The 20,047-nt window shown below is 36.9% G+C and overlaps 1 pseudogene; it reads left to right on the top strand.

Annotated features, from left to right (window-relative positions):
- Window positions 1-12,777: 12,777 nt before the first annotated feature.
- On the top strand, window positions 12,778-13,717 carry LOC112863635 (olfactory receptor 6C3-like; annotated as a pseudogene).
- Window positions 13,718-20,047: the final 6,330 nt, after the last annotated feature.

Raw genomic sequence — 20,047 nt, 5'->3', positions numbered from 1 at the left:
TACTATACCACTCAGTGTTGAGAGCAAGAAGGGTGTGATGTGACTTACAGAGAAAATACCTATTGGGTGAGTTTGGGCCAGGCATGAGTTCTACGGTGTTTGGCTTGATGTTAATAAATCAACAACATACTACGTTCAGTAAAAGAAAGAGGAAATTTATTTCTCTGTATGTGAGGCCTCTCCTAAAAGTGCTAAAGTAAAAGCTTTACTGTGTTATGAAGCCATAAAGAAGATGGAAAGCAGATAAATTTGTAGATTCATAACATGAAAACAGATTTTTTTTCTTAAGTGATAATGACAGGGGTGCCTAGGTGGCTCAGTCGGTTGAGCATCTGACTCTTGATTTCAGCTCAGGTCACGGATCTCGCAATTCGTGGGACTGAGCTCCGTGTCTGGCTCTATGCTAACAGCATGGAGCCTGCCTGGACTCTCTCTGCCACCTTCTCTTTCAAAAGAAATAAATACACTTTTAAAAAGTCATAATGACAGCATTATTGTCAACTGGAACAAGCCAAAGATATTTATGGTCCTGTTACCCATGGTTAGGAAATGGGAAAATTCTCAAAGAGTGACAAAGTGTGAAAAGATATTAAACTTACAGGTGAGGCAAGTTATGCAGATCAAGAGGCTGTGAAAGTATTTATTAAATATATCCAAGATGTTATTGAGGGGTTGGATTATGTAAAAGAGCAAGGTTTTAGTGCTGATGAGACTGTTCTGTTTTATAAGGACGTTGGAAAACTAAGCCATATAGCACGAACTACATATATAATAACAAATAGTTTTTGTTGGTGGAGATGTTGTGACAGAGGCTTGAAGGAATTTAACTTCCTATTTCCCCTAGGAACAAAAATTCAATATTGCTAATTCACTGTTGTGGCAAATTTATGGACCATAAGCACCTGGAATAATGAGAATCCATACTCTCTACAAATGTACTTGTGTAGACACAGATATATGGATATAAACCTATGTAGATGTGCATACATAGATTAGTTCATACAAAGGTCTCCCATAACTGTCTACTGACAGACACTAGGAAAACCTCAGAAATTTTTTTTACAGATGGAATCAGGTTGAATGGACCCAGGAGCCAATTGAAAGGGTAGCCAATAGCCAAAACTGGAAACGATGAAAAACAAAAGAAAGAATGTAGTATTGAATTACAACGTAAAGAATAAAAATCATATTCATTACTGCATATTGAAATAAATAAATGTATAATTAAATGGAAGTGGAAAGGGTTAATTTTTTTCTTACACAAGAATGACAATTAGTAAACAGAAAAAAATAAAAAAACATACAAAACCACGGTCTTAAAATTGTTAGATGAGGCAGTTAATTAGGTTCTAACAGGATGCCTGGAAACCAACAAAGAGGAAGACATGGACAACTCTGAAGAAGTCAGAGGCCCATCTTGGCAGCACTCCAATACAAAATCACAAGGAACCAGATCAAACCAGACAGGCCCAAGATGGGTGACATACCAGGCCAAAGTTTACAGTATTCCTTCATTATACCACATTGCCATACTAAAATCTTCTACCTAAGGGTGCCATGAACAAATGAGGAAGAAAAAGCACGTACAAGCAACATTCCTGAGGAGACCACCCTGCCTCCAAGAAATCCTTGCCTCAAGTAATGAATATCCCAACCCCTTGTTAACAACTGTCAATAAAAGATAGAGACCCAAACCCAGGGATGTAGCTCTCCTTTGACCTCTCCTGCTTTCACATCTCAAGAGTGTACTATTTTAATTTTTTTAAATCTTTATTTATTTTTGAAAGAGAGAAACAGCATGTAAGCAGGGGAAGAGCAGAGAGAGAGGGGAGATACAGAATCCGAAGCAGGCTTCAGGCTCTGCGCTGTCAGCACAGAGCCCAATGCAGGGCTCGAACTCATGAATTGTGAGATCATGACCTGAGCCGAAGTCAGACGCTTAACCAACTGAGCCACCTAGGTGCCCTGTCAAGAGTGTACTCTCACTTTAATAAACTTTCCTGCTTGTACTGCTAATGAGCTATGTTGTGTCTGTCCTTGAATTTTCTTTTTTTTTTAATTTTTTTAATGTTTATTCATTTTTGAGAGAGAGTGCGCAAGTGCGCATGCATGCGAGCGTGAGTGGGGGAGTGGAGGAGGGGCAGAGACAGAGAGGGAGACACAGAATCCGAAGCAGGCTCCAGGTTCTGAGCTATCAGCACCAAACCAGATGGGGGGCTCGAACCCACAGACTGTGAGATCATGTCCTGAGCCGAAGTTGGCCGCTTAACCAACTGAGCCATGCAGGCGCCCCTGTCCTTGAATTCTTTCTCATGATGAGACCAAGAGCTTCTGGTGGCATCTTTTGGATGGACAGGGTAAAGGCCTTAGGACCCAAGGTCTCCTCATTTCTCACCAGGAACAAAATCACGATAATAGTTCTGAAGCAAGATCACTGTCAAATGTTAAAATTAGGGAAATATTTTATAAGACATTTGATCTGATTGAGGAAAAGCCCTTAAGATGTGCTACAAAGCATGGCTTTGTTTATGACAGAAGATAAAATGAACTAGGAGAGCCACACAAGCAGAAAGGAGTGTATTAATCATATGCCATATATAAATTTTGCTTGTTTTTTTTTCAGTTTTCATTTGTTCGTTTATAATTTTACATATATTTATTATTTTCCATTTGTATTTCTTTTGTAAAATGAAGGCAAACACTAGATATTCTCTTTTTTTCTTTTCTCTCTGCATACTGGATAACCAACTGATGAATAGTAACTTTCAATCACTGGGGGAAAATATGGTCTCAGGTGTGAATTTCAACGTGAACTAAAGCTAAAATACAAACATGCGGGTCCTATCATGAGTAAAGTGATATGACATACCAAAAGTTTACCAGTCTTAAATCTTTAATGGATTTATTTTTAAAGAATAAAAGATTAAGTTACTTGTTTATTTGGTTATTCTTAATTAACAGATTCATTATGTATATTCCATTCCATCAATCTTTATGCACGTTGCAATCTGTTACTATTGAAAAAGATCATTGTAGAGAGCAAATGGAGTACACTCATGTCAAGCAGTGACCCATGTCAAGCAATGACAAAGCATCTGAAACCTGCTTTAACCTTGCTTTATGATTGAATAAAGCTGGTATTATGGAAAACACAATCATGTACACGCCTTTATAGTGTGCTGCCATCATTGACATGAAAACAGATTCTGCTAAAAGTTTTGAAAGCACATAAATTGTTATGCTAACTGGAGATATATTATTGTTTAAAAGTGTATTTCTTCTGGGAAAAAAGTGTGTTTCTTTTGGAAACTGTACTTTGCATAGTGCCCTTCAGAAATCCATGCACACCTGGAACCTATACATAGGGCGTTATTTGGAAACAGGGTCTTTGCAGAGATAACTGACAGAGAGCAGACTATACCACCCCAAAACATGTCTCTCTTGTGGAGGATTATTTTGAGCTTTTTTTTTTTTTTTTTTTTTTTTTTTAAGAAATAGCAAAAGTAAAGCTCTGAAAACTGAAAGTCAATTTTTCTAAGACATCTACATTTATAAGGGAAGTCTCTATTTGTAAGGGTGTCTCTGTACCTTTCTGTATCAGAAAGTGGGGGATGATCAAATCTCTGGAAATTCTTATCAAACAAGAAGGTGGCAATTCAAATCTACATAACAACCATACCGTCTATTATCCTGCTTTGCCTGGTCCCTCCCCATTCCAGAACATCATCTTCTGTCTTTAACTGAAGAAGTTAGTTACAGTGGTGTCATTGGGCCATTCTAAAGAGTCATTTAGTTTTCCTGAATCTCTCCCATGTATACAGGTGGTACACATGTTATTAAATTTGTTTGTTTTTCTTCTGTTAACCTGTCTTTTATTACAACATGGTCTCAGCCAAGAATCTAGAAGAGTAGAGGGAAAAGTATGTTTCCACCCCTACATAATCAAGTTAAGATGAGGTCATATACATTAAAGCAATTTTTCATGGATCTTAATGTAATAACAGTTTCCCAATAATATATAATTTGAAATAATATTTTGGCCTACATGTAAACATCATATAAATATTATTGCGACAATGTTTGTAATCAAACGAGCATATTTATGGCACATCCTTCAAGTTCTTGACTTTTATCATTAATAGATTACTATACTTTGAGCTTAAAATAGCTGGTCTCTTTGAACAGTGTCTTCCTACAGTGTGTGCATTCAGTACTACTTAGTCACATACCTTAAAAAACCTCACGTTTCCCAAAGAAACAGTAAAAATATTGTAAAATTTTTCTTCAGAATCTCTAGCAATAAGATTACTAAATAACCCTAATTTCCATTTAATTTTAACTATTTACATGACTTATGGAATTCCAGAACTAAGTAGCAAAAGAGGACTTCAACTACTTCCACTTTAACTTCAAACTTTGTAATTGATGAAATTCTTCTTTCCAGCTTATCTCTTAACTCACACAAAGGCCCTGTGGGCAAAGCAATCTTGAGGGGAACCAAAACTAAACCCTCAAGCAATAAGAACTGCCCTGAGCCAGCACTACTCTGCATGAATGGCCCCAAGACAGTGATTGATTTCAATTGATTGCTTACCTGCACTTACCCACCCACTTTTGCCCACATTTCCCTGGCATAAATTTAGAAGTATTTTTGGCACTTTGGAGACAGACTAGTGGATGCTAGTCCACTGTCTTCCTGGTGTTGGGCTCACTGAAATAAATTCATTTCTTGTTTCACCACCTTCACTTGTTTGCTTTTGGATTTTGTCAGTGGTGAGTGGTCAAACTTGGTCTGTTTGGGAGCCCTGGAGCCAGGTGCCCATGTACCCTTGCACTCTGGCTGCACTAGAAACTAAAGAGAAGTCTCAAAGAATCAATATAAATGGAATATTACAGATGTCTTTTCAGATCAATGCAATGAACAACAAGATGATGTGTAGGGTGACGTCTATTGCTTATACTTGACGTGAGAAAAGGAATCTAAGATTTCTGAGATAATATAGAATTCCCACCCATTGCTGTAAGAAGTGAAAATTATGCACACATACAGAGTCTTTGTCTCTGTATTTTCAAAACCTAAGCTTGAGACCAACACATAATAAACATCTATAAAGTTATTATCGGTGAATAAATGATAATGATTCTAATCATGGTCAGGTTTACTATGTCATCATTCAGTCAAAAGATGTAAAACCTTAAAGACAAGTCTGACATCTATTACGGTGTAGAATAATAAAGACTTCAGCTCCAGTCTAAAACATTGCAATTCTTTTTCTTTTTCAATATATGAAGTTTATTGTCAAATTGGTTTCCATACAACACCCAGTGCTCCTCCCAACAGGTGCCCTCCTCAATGCCCATCACCCACCCTCCCCTCCCTCCCACCCCCCATCAACCCTCAGTTTGTTCTCAGTTATTAAGAGTCTCTTATAGTATGGCTCCCTCCCTCTCTAACCTTTTTTTTTCCTTTCCCTCCCCCATGGCCTTCTGTTAAGTTTCTCAGGATCCACATAAGAGTGAAAACATATGGTATCTGTCTTTCTCTGTATGGCTTATTTCACTTAGCATCACACTCTCCAGTTCCATCCTTGTTGCTACAAAGGGCCATATTTCATTCTTTCTCATTGCCATGTAGTACGCACTCCATTGCGTATATAACCCACAATTTCTTTATCCATTCATCAGTTGATGGACATTTAGGCTCTTTCCATAATTTGGCCTTTGTTGAGAGTGCTGCTATAAACATTGGGGTACAAGTGCCCCTGTGCATCAGTACTCCTGTATCCCTTGGGTAAATTCCTAGCAGTCCTATTGCTGGGTCATAGGGTAGGTCTATTTTTAATTTTTTGAGGAACCTCCACACTGTTTTCCAGAGTGGCTGCACCAATTTGCATTCCCACCAACAGTGCAAGAGGGTTCCTGTTTCTCCACATCCTCTCCAGCATCTATAGTCTCCTGATTTGTTCATTTTGACCACTCTGACTGGCGTGAGGTGATACTGAGTGTGGTTTTGATTTGTATTTCCCTGATGAGGAGCGACGTTCAGCATCTTTTCATATGCCTGTTGGCCATCTGCATGTTCTCTTTAGAGAGGTGTCTACTCATGTTTTCTGCCCATTTCTTCACTGGGTCATTTGTTTTTCGGGTGTGGAGTTTGGTGAGTTCTTTACAGATTTTGGATACAAGCCTTTTGTCCAATATGTCATTTGCAAATATCTTTTCCCATTCCTAAAACATTGCAATTCTTAATAGTTTCGTCAGGTTAGAGAAAAAAGTCACCCGTTCACAATTTAATCTGTTGCCATTATGAAACTGCTACTCTCTGTTACCTGATTAAGTTTCTTCTCCTTGTGCCGTTATGGAATGTTATAAACATTTCAGGCCATTATCACTGAAATATTCTATTCTAAATTTTATACTATTTGAACTATTGTTTAATGCTGGTGTCTTGAGGACACCAAACTCCATGGTACTTTTCACTTATTCATTCAACGAATCCCCAACTCCATTGTGAAGACAGCAGATAAAATTATGACTAGCCTGAATAACATTCCTAAGATCATGTCGTCTTGTCCACCAGCTTGTAAAGACATTGCATGAGCCTTCATTTTAACATAACTTATTTCATTTCAAATGTTAAGATAATATTTAAGTAGCAATACATAAGTTATCTTGGGGCCTCAGATTCTTAGAGAAACGTGAGTTGATATATAGAAATTAGTTGATGTATGTCCTTTTTGTAAAAATTGTACAGTGGATCCCGGGATTATTCTTTATTATCAGTATTTTGTGTATTTGCTTACAAATATAAGATGACATACAGGAAACAGATTGCAAAGACCTTTGAAAAATACCAAAGTACTTACATTTAAACAAATTAAAGAAGCTATTAGAAATGGCATTGTCTAGGGGCACCTGGGTGGCTCAGTTGGTTAAGCAACTAACTTTGGCTCAGGTCATGATATCACGGTTCGTGGGTTCCAGCCCTGCGATGGGCTCTGTGCTGACAGCTCAAAGCCTGGAGCCTGCTTTGGAGTCTGTGTCTCCCTCTCTCTCTGCCCCTCCCCCACTTGTGCTCTGTCTCTCTCTCTCTCTCAAAAATAAGTAAAATGCAAAAAAAAAAAATTTAAAGAAATGGCATTGTCCAAACCAGGCATATTTACCATACTTATCATAAACATAAGTATGCCTTTAATATTTTCTCTCAGGAATACAATTTTGCTTTAATAAGATAAATTTATGCTTTGTACAAGTAATGTCAATTATGCATAATGCTATATATGAATAAAATTAAACCACACAAATTAATAGGAAATATAAAATTGAAGAACATTTTTTAAAAAGTTATTTATTTATTTTAAGAGAGAGACAGACATGGGGCGCCTGGGTGGCGCAGTCGGTTAAGCGTCCGACTTCAGCCAGGTCACGATCTCGCGGTCCGTGGGTTCGAGCCCCGCGTCAGGCTCTGGGCTGATGGCTCAGAGCCTGGAGCCTGTTTCCGATTCTGTGTCTCCCTCTCTCTCTGCCCCTCCCCCGTTCATGCTCTGTCTCTCTCTGTCCCAAAAATAAATAAACGTTAAAAAAAAAAATTAAAAAAAAAAAAATAAATAAATAAATAAATAAAAAGAGAGAGACAGACAAACAGACCATGAGCAGGGGAGGGGCCTGACTCGGGGCTCCATCCCAGGAACTGTGAGATCATGATCTGAGCTGAACAAAGAGTCAGACACTCAACCAGCTGAGCCACCTACGTGCCCCTAAAAGAAAAACATTTTTAAAATGCTACAATTTGAGAGTTTTGTGTGACATTATATTGTGTTCATTATAACATAAATATTTTGTGACTGACAGGACTACATGATGATTTGTGTTCTTATATAGAAATCTTTTAATAACTATTTTCATATAGTCTATATCAGACACCAAGTAATCATTTTTGCACAAGATTCAAAATAATTTATTTCATGTGTTAACACTAAACAGATATATTTTATGTTTTACTTTTGCACAATGTGAATTTTATATAGTGAAGGTTAGCATCTATTATACAAAGGCAGAAGCCAAAAACATACATATCTATGACCACAACGACTATAGATGATGGAAAGTAGAAATAATTCCCTCCCAGCAATTTTGTAGGTAAAGCACTATAGTAATATCATTAACATATTAAATTAATTGGTAATTGTGAGTAAATATCAATCCTTTTAACAGCTCTGAAACCTCTGATGGATATAGAAAACAAAGGAGACATTACAAACTTAACCAAACTGTCTGGGCAGTTAAGCTTTTCTTTTCATTTTTTTTTTTTTTTTGAATGTTTGTTTATTTTTGAGAGAGAGAAAGACAGAGTGTGAGTGGGGGAGGGGCAGAGAGAGAGGGAGACACAGAATCCTAAGCAGGCTCCAGGCTCCGAGCTGTCAGCACAGAGCCCGATGCAGGGCTCGAACTCACAAACTGTGAGATCATGACCTGAGCCGAAGTCGGACACGCAACCAACTGAGCCACCCAGGCACCCCCAGTTAAACTTTTCTTAAGATGATCTTAGAGGATAGCATCAGTCCCAGAATGGAAAGACCCTTTCCCTGAGGAGAAGCACAGGTCCCATCACACCAGGTCCCTGAAGTTTGGAGTTTTAAAAGGCAGCAGGCCCAGCTAGTGTAGAGCTCAAGGTGTACTGCATTGCTCCAGGCAGGCAAGTGACCCAGATACAGTGGGAATTCAGCGATCTAAAAAATGCCTGGGATGCCACAGAGGAAACAATTCACTCCTCTGAAACTGCAAGCAGTTTCACTGCTTAATAATTCACTCCCTGAGAGCAGCAAGCATGGACTCCCCTCACTAGGAACCAAGGAGCAGGCTGGTGCCAGTTCCCTCCCCCACCCCTCAGCAAAAACCAACTTCAGTAAACAGCACAGCACCAATACTGGCAACTCAACCTGCTTACACCAAGTCCCAAGTCACTGTGATCCACCAGGACTGCTTTTCTAGGCCCAGTCTGCCTTAGGACGAGCACAGCAGGCCCCTCCACAAGAAAACCGGCACAAACCACCACATACGCCACATCTACTGACCACAAAGTTGTGCAAAGTTTCAGCTTTAGTGGAAATACTGTGAGGTCTCTTTTAGCAAGCAGATCAGAGCACACCTACTTAAAACTCACCACACTCTGGCCAAGGTCCAAATACTTCCCACTGCACGCAAGGAGAAACTCTGCAGAGAACTGACCTGAGGGATAGAGCAGCCATAACACAACAGCAGAGTGCACGAAGCATACACCAGAGACACTTCCTGAAGGATCAGGGCTGGGCAATATATGACATCTTCTTCATAAAACCATTCCTCTCAGGACCAGGAAACATAAAAAGGCTTTTCTAACTCATAGAAGAAGACATGTGCCTGAAGAAAATGCCAAGACTGACAAATTCCTCCAAAAAGAAAGAAAAACAAAAGGTCATGGGCATGGATGAAATTGAAACAGATATAAGTAATATATCACATCCAGAATTTACAACAACAAGGATAAGGGTACTGGCTGTCCTTGAGAAAAGCATACAAGACACCAGGGAATCCCTTACCACAGAGATAAAAAAAGCTAAAGACTAATTAGGCCAAAATGAAAAATGCAATAACTGAGATTCAAAACCAGCTGAACGTGATGACCACAAGGACGGAAGAAGTAGAGAAATGAATAAGTGATATAGAAGATAGAATTATGGAAAATAATGAGCTTCACAAAAGGGGGAAACAAAAATTTGGATAACTAAAGTAGGCTTAGGGAGCTCAGTGATACCATCAAGGGTAACAACATTCATATTATAGCAGTCCCAGAAGAATAAGAGAGGGAAAAGGGGGCAGAACATTTACTAGAGGAAATTATAGCTGAAACCTTCCCTCATCTGGGGAGGGTAACAAACATCCAAATCCAGAAGGCATGGAGAACTCCCATCAAAATCAACAAAATCAGGCCAACACCAAGACATACTGTAAATTTGCAAAATATAGAGATAAAGAAAAAGTCTTAAAAACAGTAAGACAGAAGTCCCTATCTTATAAGGGAAGACCCATAAGGTTAGCAGCAGACCTCTCCACAGAAACATGGCAGGCTGGAAGGGAGTGGCGTGATATATTCAAAGTGCTGAATGGGAAAAAAAAAATCTACAGCCAAGAATACTCTATCCAGCAAGACCATTATTCAGAATAGAAGGAGAGATAAAGAGTTTCCCAGATAAAAAATAAAAAATAAAAAATAACACTAAAGGAGTTCATGACCAACTACACCAGTTCTGCAAAAAATATTAAAGGGGACCCTGAGAGGAAAAAGAAAGACCAAAAGCAACCAGGACTATAAAGGAACAAAGAAAACCTCCAGAAACAATGACAAAACAAATAACAAAATGGCACTAAATTCGTATCTATCAATAATCCCTCTGAATGTGGGAGCCCTGGGTGGCTCAGCTGGTTAAGTGTCTGACTTCCTATGAGGTCTTGATCTCAACAGTTTCTGAGTTCGAGCCCCACATTGGGCTCTCTGCTGTGCACAGTCCACTTCGGCTTCAGATCCTCTACCCACCTCTCTACCTCTCCCCTGCTCTCTTTCTCTCTCAAAAAAAAAAAAAAAAAAAAGAACAATCACTCTGAATGCAAATGGACTAACTGCTCCAATCAAAAGACTTAGGGTGTCAGAGTAGATTAAAAAACAAGACCCATCTATATGCTGCCTACAAGAGATTCATTTTAGATCTAAGGACACCTGCAGATTGAAAGGGAGGGGACAGAGAAACGTTTCTCATGCAAACAGATGTAAAAAGGAAACCAGGGTAGTCATATGTATATCACATAAACTAGATTATAAACCAAAGACTAACAAGAGATGACGCAGGGCACTATAATAAAGGGGTCTACCTAACAAGAAGATCTAACGATTTTAAATATTTATGCTCCCAAATTGGAACACCCGAATATATAAACCAATTCATAACAAACATAAAGGAACTAATTGATAATAATACAATAATAGTAGAGGACTTTAACACCCCAATTACATCAATGGGCAGATCATCTAGATAGAAAATCAACAGGGAAAGAATGGCTTTGAACGACACACCAGACCAGATGGACTGAACACATATATTCAGAACATTTCATTCTAAAGCAGCAGAATATACATTCTCTTCAAGTGCACATGGGACATTGTCCAGAATAGATCACATACTGGATTGCAAATCAGGTCTCAATTAGTACAAAAAGATTGAGATAATACCATGCATATTTTCAGACCACAATGCTGTGAAACTTGAAGTCAACCACAAGAAAGAAATTGGAAAGACCACAAATACATGGAGGTTAAAGAACATTCTACTAAAGAATAAAGGGGTCGGGGTGCCTGGCTGGCTCAGTCACTTAAATATCTGACTCTTTTGAGAAACAGAGACAGAGTGTGAGCAGGGAAGGGGCAGAGAGAGAGAGAAAGACACAGAATCTGAAGAGGCTCCAGGGTGAGCTGTCAGCACAGAGCCCGACGCAGGGCTCAAACTCATAAGCCGTGAGATCACGACCTGAGCTGAACTCGGATGCTTAACCGGCTGAGCCACCCAGGAGCCCTATTTCTGACTCTTAATATTGGCTCAGGTCATGATTTCATAGTTCATTAGATCAAGCCTCCATGCTGACAGAGCAGAGCTTCATTGGGATTCTCTCTCCCTCTTTCTCTGCTTCTCTCTCTCCCTCAAAATTAATAAATAATCTTTAAAAGAATGAATGGGCCAGCCAAGAAATTAGAGAAGAAATGTTAAAAATAAATGGAAACAAATGAAAATGAAAACACGACAGTCCAAAACCTTTGAGATGCAGCAAAAGTGGTCCTAAGAGGGAAGTATATGGCAATACAGGTCTTCCTCAAGAAGGAGAAAAATCTCAAACAAGCAACCTAACCTTACACCTATGAGAGATAGAAAATAAACAACCAATGAAGCCTGAAGCCAGCAGCTGAAGGGAAATAATAAATATTAAACCAGAAAAAAATGATATAGAAAAGAAATAGAACAGATCAATGAAACCAAGAGCTGCTTCTTTGAAAAATTAATAAAACTGATAAACCTTTAGCCAGATTCATCCAAAAAAAGGACTGAAGTAAAGAAAGTCACAAATGAAAGACCAGAAATCACTACCAACAGAAATAGAAACAATTTTAAGAGAATATTATGAAAACTACATGCCAACAAAATGAACAACTTGAAAAAAATGGATAAATTCCTAAAAACGTATAAATTACCAAAAGTTCAACAAAAAGAAATAGAAAACTTGACCAGACTGATAACCAGCAAAGAAATTGAATCAGTATTCCATTATCTCTCAACTAACAAAAGTCCAGAGCCAAATGGCTTCACAGATGACTTCTACAAAACATTTAAAGATCAGGGGCGCCTGGGTGGCGCAGTCGGTTAAGCGTCCGACTTCAGCCAGGTCACGATCTTGCCGTCCGTGAGTTCGAGCCCCGCGTCAGACTCTGGGCTGATGGCTCAGAGCCTGGAGCCTGTTTCCGATTCTGTGTCTCCCTCTCTCTCTGCCCCTCCCCCGTTCATGCTCTGTCTCTCTCTGTCCCAAAAATAAATAAACATTGAAAAAAAAAATTTAAAAAAAATAAAAAAAATAAAGATGAGTAAATACCTATTTTTCTAAAAAATTCCAAAAACTAGACATGGAAACAAAACTTCTAAATTTACTCTGTGAGGATTTTTCAGCCATATATTTGGCTTAAAGAAAATAAAAATCTGTATGAGAAACCATACAATGACTACAGAGTTTGTTCTCTTGGGCATCTCAGATGACCCAAAGCTTCAGGTTAACATCTTTATCTTTTTGTTTATGGCTTATGTATTAAATGTCACCAGAAACCTAACCACCATTAACAGAATGTCACCTTGACAAAATGTCATCTCAAGATTACTATGTATTACTTCTTGAGGAATTTCTGCTTCTTAGAAATTACATTCACCAGTGTGTCTATCCCCAGATTTGGGGGGACGATCATTACTAAAGTCAAGACATTGCCTATAACAATTGTTTAGCTCAGCTATTTTACTTCACCTTCATGGGTATGTCAGAGATTTTTCTTCTCAGGGCCACGTCTTTTGATCACTACATTGCCATCTGCAGGCCTCTTCATTTCACCACCATGAACAAGAAAATCTGCAAAAATTGGGTCTTTGGGTCATGACTGGGAGAATTCCTTACCATTTTCCCACCACTCATGCTCATCCTCCAGCTAGGTTTCTGTGCTGCCAATGTAATTGATCATTTCTCCTGTGACTGTTTCCCCATTTTACAACTCTCGTGCTCAGATACATGGCTTTTAGAGATGATTGGACTTTACTGTGCTTTTGCTACTCTGCTCTTCACACTGGCATTCGTGATTCTTTCCTACATGTGCATTCTTAGCACCATTCTGAGAATCCCGTCTGCTACTCAGAGGAAAAAGGCTTTCTCCACATGTTCCTCTCACTTGACTGTCATTTCCATCTCTTATGGGAGCTGTATATTCATGTATGTCAAGCCTTCAGCAAAAGAAAGAGCATCACTGATCAAAGGGGTAGCTATTCTCAACATCTCAATTGCCCCCATGTTGAACCCTTTTATTTATACCCTGAGGAACCAGCAAGTAAAACAAGCTTTCAAAACTTTGCTTCATAAAGTAGTGTTTTCTAGAAACAAATGAAAGTATGTATTAACAAGAAAGGATGTTATTGGGAAGATCCACTAAAGGAAAAACAAAATTTTGACTTCTACAATATGCTCCCATATCCATCTCACAGATACTTGCAAAGCTGTGCTCATTTGCTTAAGCTTTCTTGTACACTGAAAGTAACTATGGTGTGTCTTTCAAACTGTCTGTGGGTTCCATTTTCTCACTGATTTACAATTCTAAATAGAAATCCAGTGGCTATAAAATATAAATCATTTTCCTGATTGTTCTGAATGATATAATTTTGTATATCGTAATGGCTAAAGGAGTAAACACTGTTTTCATCAACTTACTCTTTTTTGTTAACAATATCACAGTGTCTTTTGTAAAGTTTAAAAATATGAAATTACCTGTAACAACCATATTTTTTGCACACTATCTTCAGTAGCTGTCCAGTTCTTCCAACTCATTTAGTTGACTTGAGTTTACTACGTATGATTTGAACATCATATGTCTTCTGTTTTCCAGTTATCCTTAAGGCATGCATTATGTATCTTTTTTAACATATTTTCCTTGTTTATCTGTGTTATTTTTAAAAATATTTAACACATGAATATTTAGGCAATTATCACTAAACTTAAGCCACCAGGAAGTTTGATAAAATTTAAGAAAATTTCTTCCATAGAGAACATTTATATTGTGCCGTATGCTGAACTATGTATGTCCTCAATCATATTTAATCTTCACAGCTAGATAGTAAATTAGAGTAATTATCTCTTTTTTTACAAGTGAGTAAATAGATGCTCAGAAAAGTTATATAAGTTGCCCGCGATCTTCTGCTATAACAGCCAATATCATAACTTGATTTGAAAAACAAAACAGACAAAAATTTGTTTGCTCTTATACACACACACACACATATATATACATATACGTATACATATATATATATGTAGAGACATCCATATTTTGCATAGCTTTTACTAAGGACCTACACAATCTTACTGGTGTTTTTCACTCACATTTTCTCATTTGGACATGATCATATTATTATAGTCTAGTCCATGTCGGTACTAACTCCTAATATTATACTTGGCATATAAATTAGAACATTAATCAAAATAAGAAATTCTTCAACTGCTGTTGCTAGTGTGAAATAGAATGATCAAGAAAAAATCTAAAGTATTAGCAGTATTACGATACCCAGACTTCTTATTAGAAGTTAGACTAAAAATAATGGAGTTAATGAATAGACTTAGTACAATGTAGTAGATTACCAGTTTAAAAAATGGCATTGAGTAGAGATGCATTCAGTAGAGATCTGCATTAGGAATTGAGATATGTGGTTGCTAATCTCTAAAAAACAATGTCAAGGGAAAAAATATTGGGGTTATAATTTACAACTGGAAATATCAAAAAGTATAAAAACAAAATAGTATATTTTGTTTTATTGTATCAATTAATTCATCCTCAGTTAAAAACAGGAAGTTACTATCTACGTGTGTTGCCAATTGGATATAGTCCATGTGGTATTGTGTTTAAGAAAACAGACTTTAATTTTAGGAAGTCTAAGATCATATTGGACACTTGCTAGCTGTGTGAATTGGTGGAAGGTATACAATCTGTATCAGCCTCAGTTCTTCATGTGGGAATGTAGAATCAGAGAATAAAAGTTTCATAGCTGTGTTTAAAGGACTAAATGAAATAAATAATAAAAGTCCTTAAGTATCACTGAAATAAATAACGCCTTTGTGAAATCACAACTACCATGAATATCCTTCTCAAAGGATATTTCCAACTAAAAAAATAAAATAAAATAAGAGGCTATTCATGTATGTTAGTAAGTGTTACATAAAATATAGAGCATGTTAGTTATATTATTTCAATTAATTCTCAAAAACACTGTTGAGGGGTGCCTGGGTGGCTCAGTTGGATGAGCGTCCCACTTCGGCTCAGATCATGATCTCACAGTTCCTGAGTTAAAGTGTCATGTCAGGCTCTGTGCTGACAGCTCAGAGCCTGGAGCCTGCTTCAGATTCTGTGTCTCCCTCTCTCTCTGCCCCTCCCCCCTTCACACTCTGTCTCTCACTCTCTCAAAAATAAATAAAAATTAAAAATTAAAACACTTGAAATTTCAACGCCACGTCAAACAAAGAAAACTGAAGCCTAAAACAATCAAGTAACATCCAAAGTCACAAATTCTATTAAGTGGTTCATTTGCCTTTTCAGTCCATGTCTTCCTAATGGCAAAAGCCATACATGTTCTATGATAATAAACTCACCCTATAATGTCCTAAGCACAAGTTAGTAGTAAGTTTAAATGCCATAACTTGATTAACAATTTATTTACTTTTCCTTCCTTGTTCATATTTTAGATAGCTAGTTAACAAACCAAAAGCATGAGCCCTGGGTGTCATATGTAAGACATGCATCACTGGGTTCTACGCCTGAAACCATGACTACACTGTATGTTAACTAACTTGAAAATAAAAAAGAAAGAAAGAAAGAAAAGAAAAACAAACAAATAAATAAATAAATAAACCAAAAACATGAGGTTATATATTGATATTCAGCATAAACTCCTACAGATATGATTATTACTATTTCTGAAAACATTATTAAATGTGAGTTGGTGATCTCTCTTTCCCTTGATCTCTTACTATACACAACTATGAATTCTAAAAACTGAATCTGCTCATCTTTAATGAAATGAATAAATGTAAAATATTCTGATTTCTCCAGGGAAATGGTCACTTAAAATAATTATGAAGAGAGTAAAACACATTTCTTATAATTCTTCCAACCACTCAGTGAAGTCCACTGTAGAGATTTTGTTTAATTCAGGCAGAGAGAATGTTTCACATGAACTCTAATTTGTCAAGAATGAATGCGCAGTACCAGAAGTGAATTTCAGTGTAACTATGAAGCTGAACTAGATGTTGCCCATAATTAACTGAATTAATTTCTTTTCCTTTTCTCTAATATATTAAGTGGAACATGAACAACTACTTTATTAAACAATTTAATAAAGGAAAAAGACACAGGGTTACATGATCAGTAAAGCAAATTGCTTGGGAGACACTCTCTGAACATGTCATTTAATGAGCTTTAACGAAAGAAGAGATAAATGAGTAAATACATAAGATGAAAAAAAACACTTTCAATATTAATGCATTACTAAGGGAGACTTCCACCCAACACAACAGAAAGAATTATTTTAAAATTTTTTATTTCATTTAAAACACCTGAGATGAAGTAGAACCACTCAAAAGGTCCTCTCTCAGACTGTCGAAGGGACATTATTTGGACTTTGATTCTCATGTATTTTTTTTTTAAACAGAGTCATTTTCTTACCCTGAGCATCAGTGAATTTGCCATTAACCAGTTTATCAGAGGGCCGTTGCGAATATTTACTTGACGGTCAAGATTTAGGGAGGGCAGGATATTGAAATGTTTTAAGAACTAAAGCCATGAAGATGCTTTCTAGCCTTATTTACCAATGTTAAATGTTATTTTTAAAATTCAATTTTAAATATCTCAGTGAATCACAGGAATCCTTAAAAGGCACATCAAACTTAATTGTGATGAAAAGAATGGAAGGAAATGTGTATCTTAACAGAATAAGCCATTACACTTAACTGAAATAAATACAATTAAAATGTATACATTTAATGTATATTTTCATAAAAAGTATGTTATTTTTATTGTATTATTTAATGTACATTTAGTTGGTGAGATAACCACATGAAGTTAAATTATGCCAAGAGATTTTATTTTTATTTTGTATTTAAACTTTTTTTTAATGCTTATTGATTTTTGAGACAGAGAGAGAGAGTGTGCAAGTGGCGGGGAGGGGCAGAGAGAGGGAGACAGAGAATCCGATGCAGGCTCTACTCAGACAGCAGAGAGCCCGATGGGGGACTCAAACTCACCAACCATGAGGTCATGATCTGAGCTGAAGTCGGGCACTTAACCAACTAAGCCACCCAGGTACCCTTCCAAGAGATTTTAAATGCTGTAACTGGACCAGACATACAAGTGGGATTTAATCTAACAACAACAACAACAACAACAACAATAGCTTAAAATATCTTAAACTGTTCCTAGGTAGGAATAATATTGTGGATGGTAGGGCTGTTATTCTAATACTGCTTTATGTGCAACATGAGGAAAAGAAGCAAATGAAAATTAACATGATATTACGATTTTATCTAATGCTATTCATAGCCAGGGCTCTAATCATGAAATAAAGGAAATATAAATGTTTAACAGATAAAGGGGGGGGGCGAACCTAAAAGTATTGTAGTCTTAAGTTTGAATGATACATTTAAATTACGCTCATAGACATTTTATTTGAAAATAAAATATATGTGTTTGCTGGCCCTCTCCACTGAAAATACCTAGAAAGGATGATCGAACTCATAGTAATTATCACAGCTAGTGCCCAGATTCTTAATGTTCCTAATCAATCCCAGATTTCCTAATCAATGGAAGGAGGACTCTTTAGAGAAATGACTCAGTCCAGTTCTAATACAAAAAAGTGTAGCATGAGCCTGGGAATACTTGTCATCCAAGATGGGAAGGAAGCAATCAAAGAGGAAACTCTGCCCAAAAGGGAAGAGTTTTCCCCCAGCAGATGCACTCCAAAGAGACAGTGATCCCAATTTAAATCTCTTTTGAAATGTTTAAGTCAATCACTAATGTGACCTACAACAAAAGCAAAATTTATAAAGCCATGAATTCATAACAATACCCACAAAAAGATACTAGAAAACCAACCCTAACTACAGAATAAAGTAGGCATTCACCTGGAAAATGACAGATTAAGAACAGAACCGTCTTGCAGTACATAATGAATTAATGATCCAGCCATTGATAAACAAAGCCTGCTAAGAAAAAAAAAAAAAAAAAAGAAGAAGACGACAATTAGACATGTATGTCCTGCTAAAAGTTTAAATTCCATCTCTAGAGTAGTCTTACAAAAAAATGTTCCCAAACCTAAACCTGGATTGAGCCTCTAAATCTAACTAGCAACTAGAGGCAGTCATGAAGACGAGCTTGCAATCAAGTGAAGCATGACTGCACATTGCCCTCTATAAATAATAGATTTTCTTGTTGCCTATTAGTTGGGCTTTTAGGGAAAAAACAAAATACCATTTCATTACTGCAACAAAACTGATCTATAAGATTACCATATTATATACTTGAAAGTTGCAGAGGGGCGCCTGGGTGGCTCAGTCAGTTAAGTGTCTGACTTCGGCTCAGGTCATGATCTCACAGCTTATGAGTTCAAGCCCTGTGTGGGGCTCTGTGCTGACAGCTCAGAGCCTGGAGCCTGCTTCAGATTCTGTCTCTCTCTCTCTCTGTCCCTCCCCTACTCACGCTCTCTCTCTGTCTCTCAAAAATAAACATTAAAAAAAATTTTAAATAAATAAAAGAGTTGCTAAGAGAGTAAACCTTAAATATTCTCACCACAAAAAAAAAGGTAAATATACGAGTGATAGATGTGTTAAGTACACCTATCCTGGTAATCATTTCATACATACAACTGTATAAAGTCAAAACATTGTACCTTTAAACTTACACAGTGTTACATGTCAATTATATCTCAATAAAACTAAAAAAAAAAAAAAAAAAAGTGATTTGGACCAGGGTATCACTCTCTATGACATACAGCCACATCTGCAAAAATTTTTTTTACTGAGTGCTTTAACTAGGACAAATAAATGAAGTACACATGGTCATAAATTTGAGTAGGCCTACCTATTTCTTCCATTTTTCTGCCTACTCTGTTCTAATTCCCCTCTTCCAGTAATTCCCAAACAAATGTGCAGCCCAGCTGTGATTTAGTTCTGCACTAGTGACTGTATTATTTGATTATATAAAATCATTATGTATATTTTACATTAAATGCATGTTTTGTTATTTTATTTAGATATAAAACACATTTAATATTAAGTAGCTATGGGGCACCTGGGTGGCTCAGTTGGTTAATCAGTGTAATAGCATTTTTTTCAAATGTGAGTATGATATGTGCATCATAATAGTTATTATTTTAGAATTATGAAATGGCCTTACTTCTCAATGTCTCAACACTAACAAAGTCTAAGAATAAACAACAACAAAAAGGGTATATGTTCAAAAGTTTGTATTTTCAGAAGCTTAAAAATAAATTAGATTCTGAGTTTTATTTTTGTAAGAAAGTCGGTTTCACAACTTTTTATTACTCATGAAATATTAGGTAATTGTGATTAATGGAAGTAATTATTTCATAGAAGACAACATTTCAGGTTCTCTGTGGGATATGAAGGTGAACACAACCATTCTCAAGGGAGATTCACCATAGAGAAGAGCTAAAAGGCT

Source organism: Puma concolor, chromosome B4 (assembly GCF_028749965.1).
Source record: "Puma concolor isolate L17-30 chromosome B4, mPumCon1.1.hap2, whole genome shotgun sequence".
Classification (NCBI taxonomy): domain Eukaryota; kingdom Metazoa; phylum Chordata; class Mammalia; order Carnivora; family Felidae; genus Puma; species Puma concolor.
Note: the sequence above shows the minus strand (reverse complement) of the source record. Positions and strands in the feature narration are given on the sequence as shown.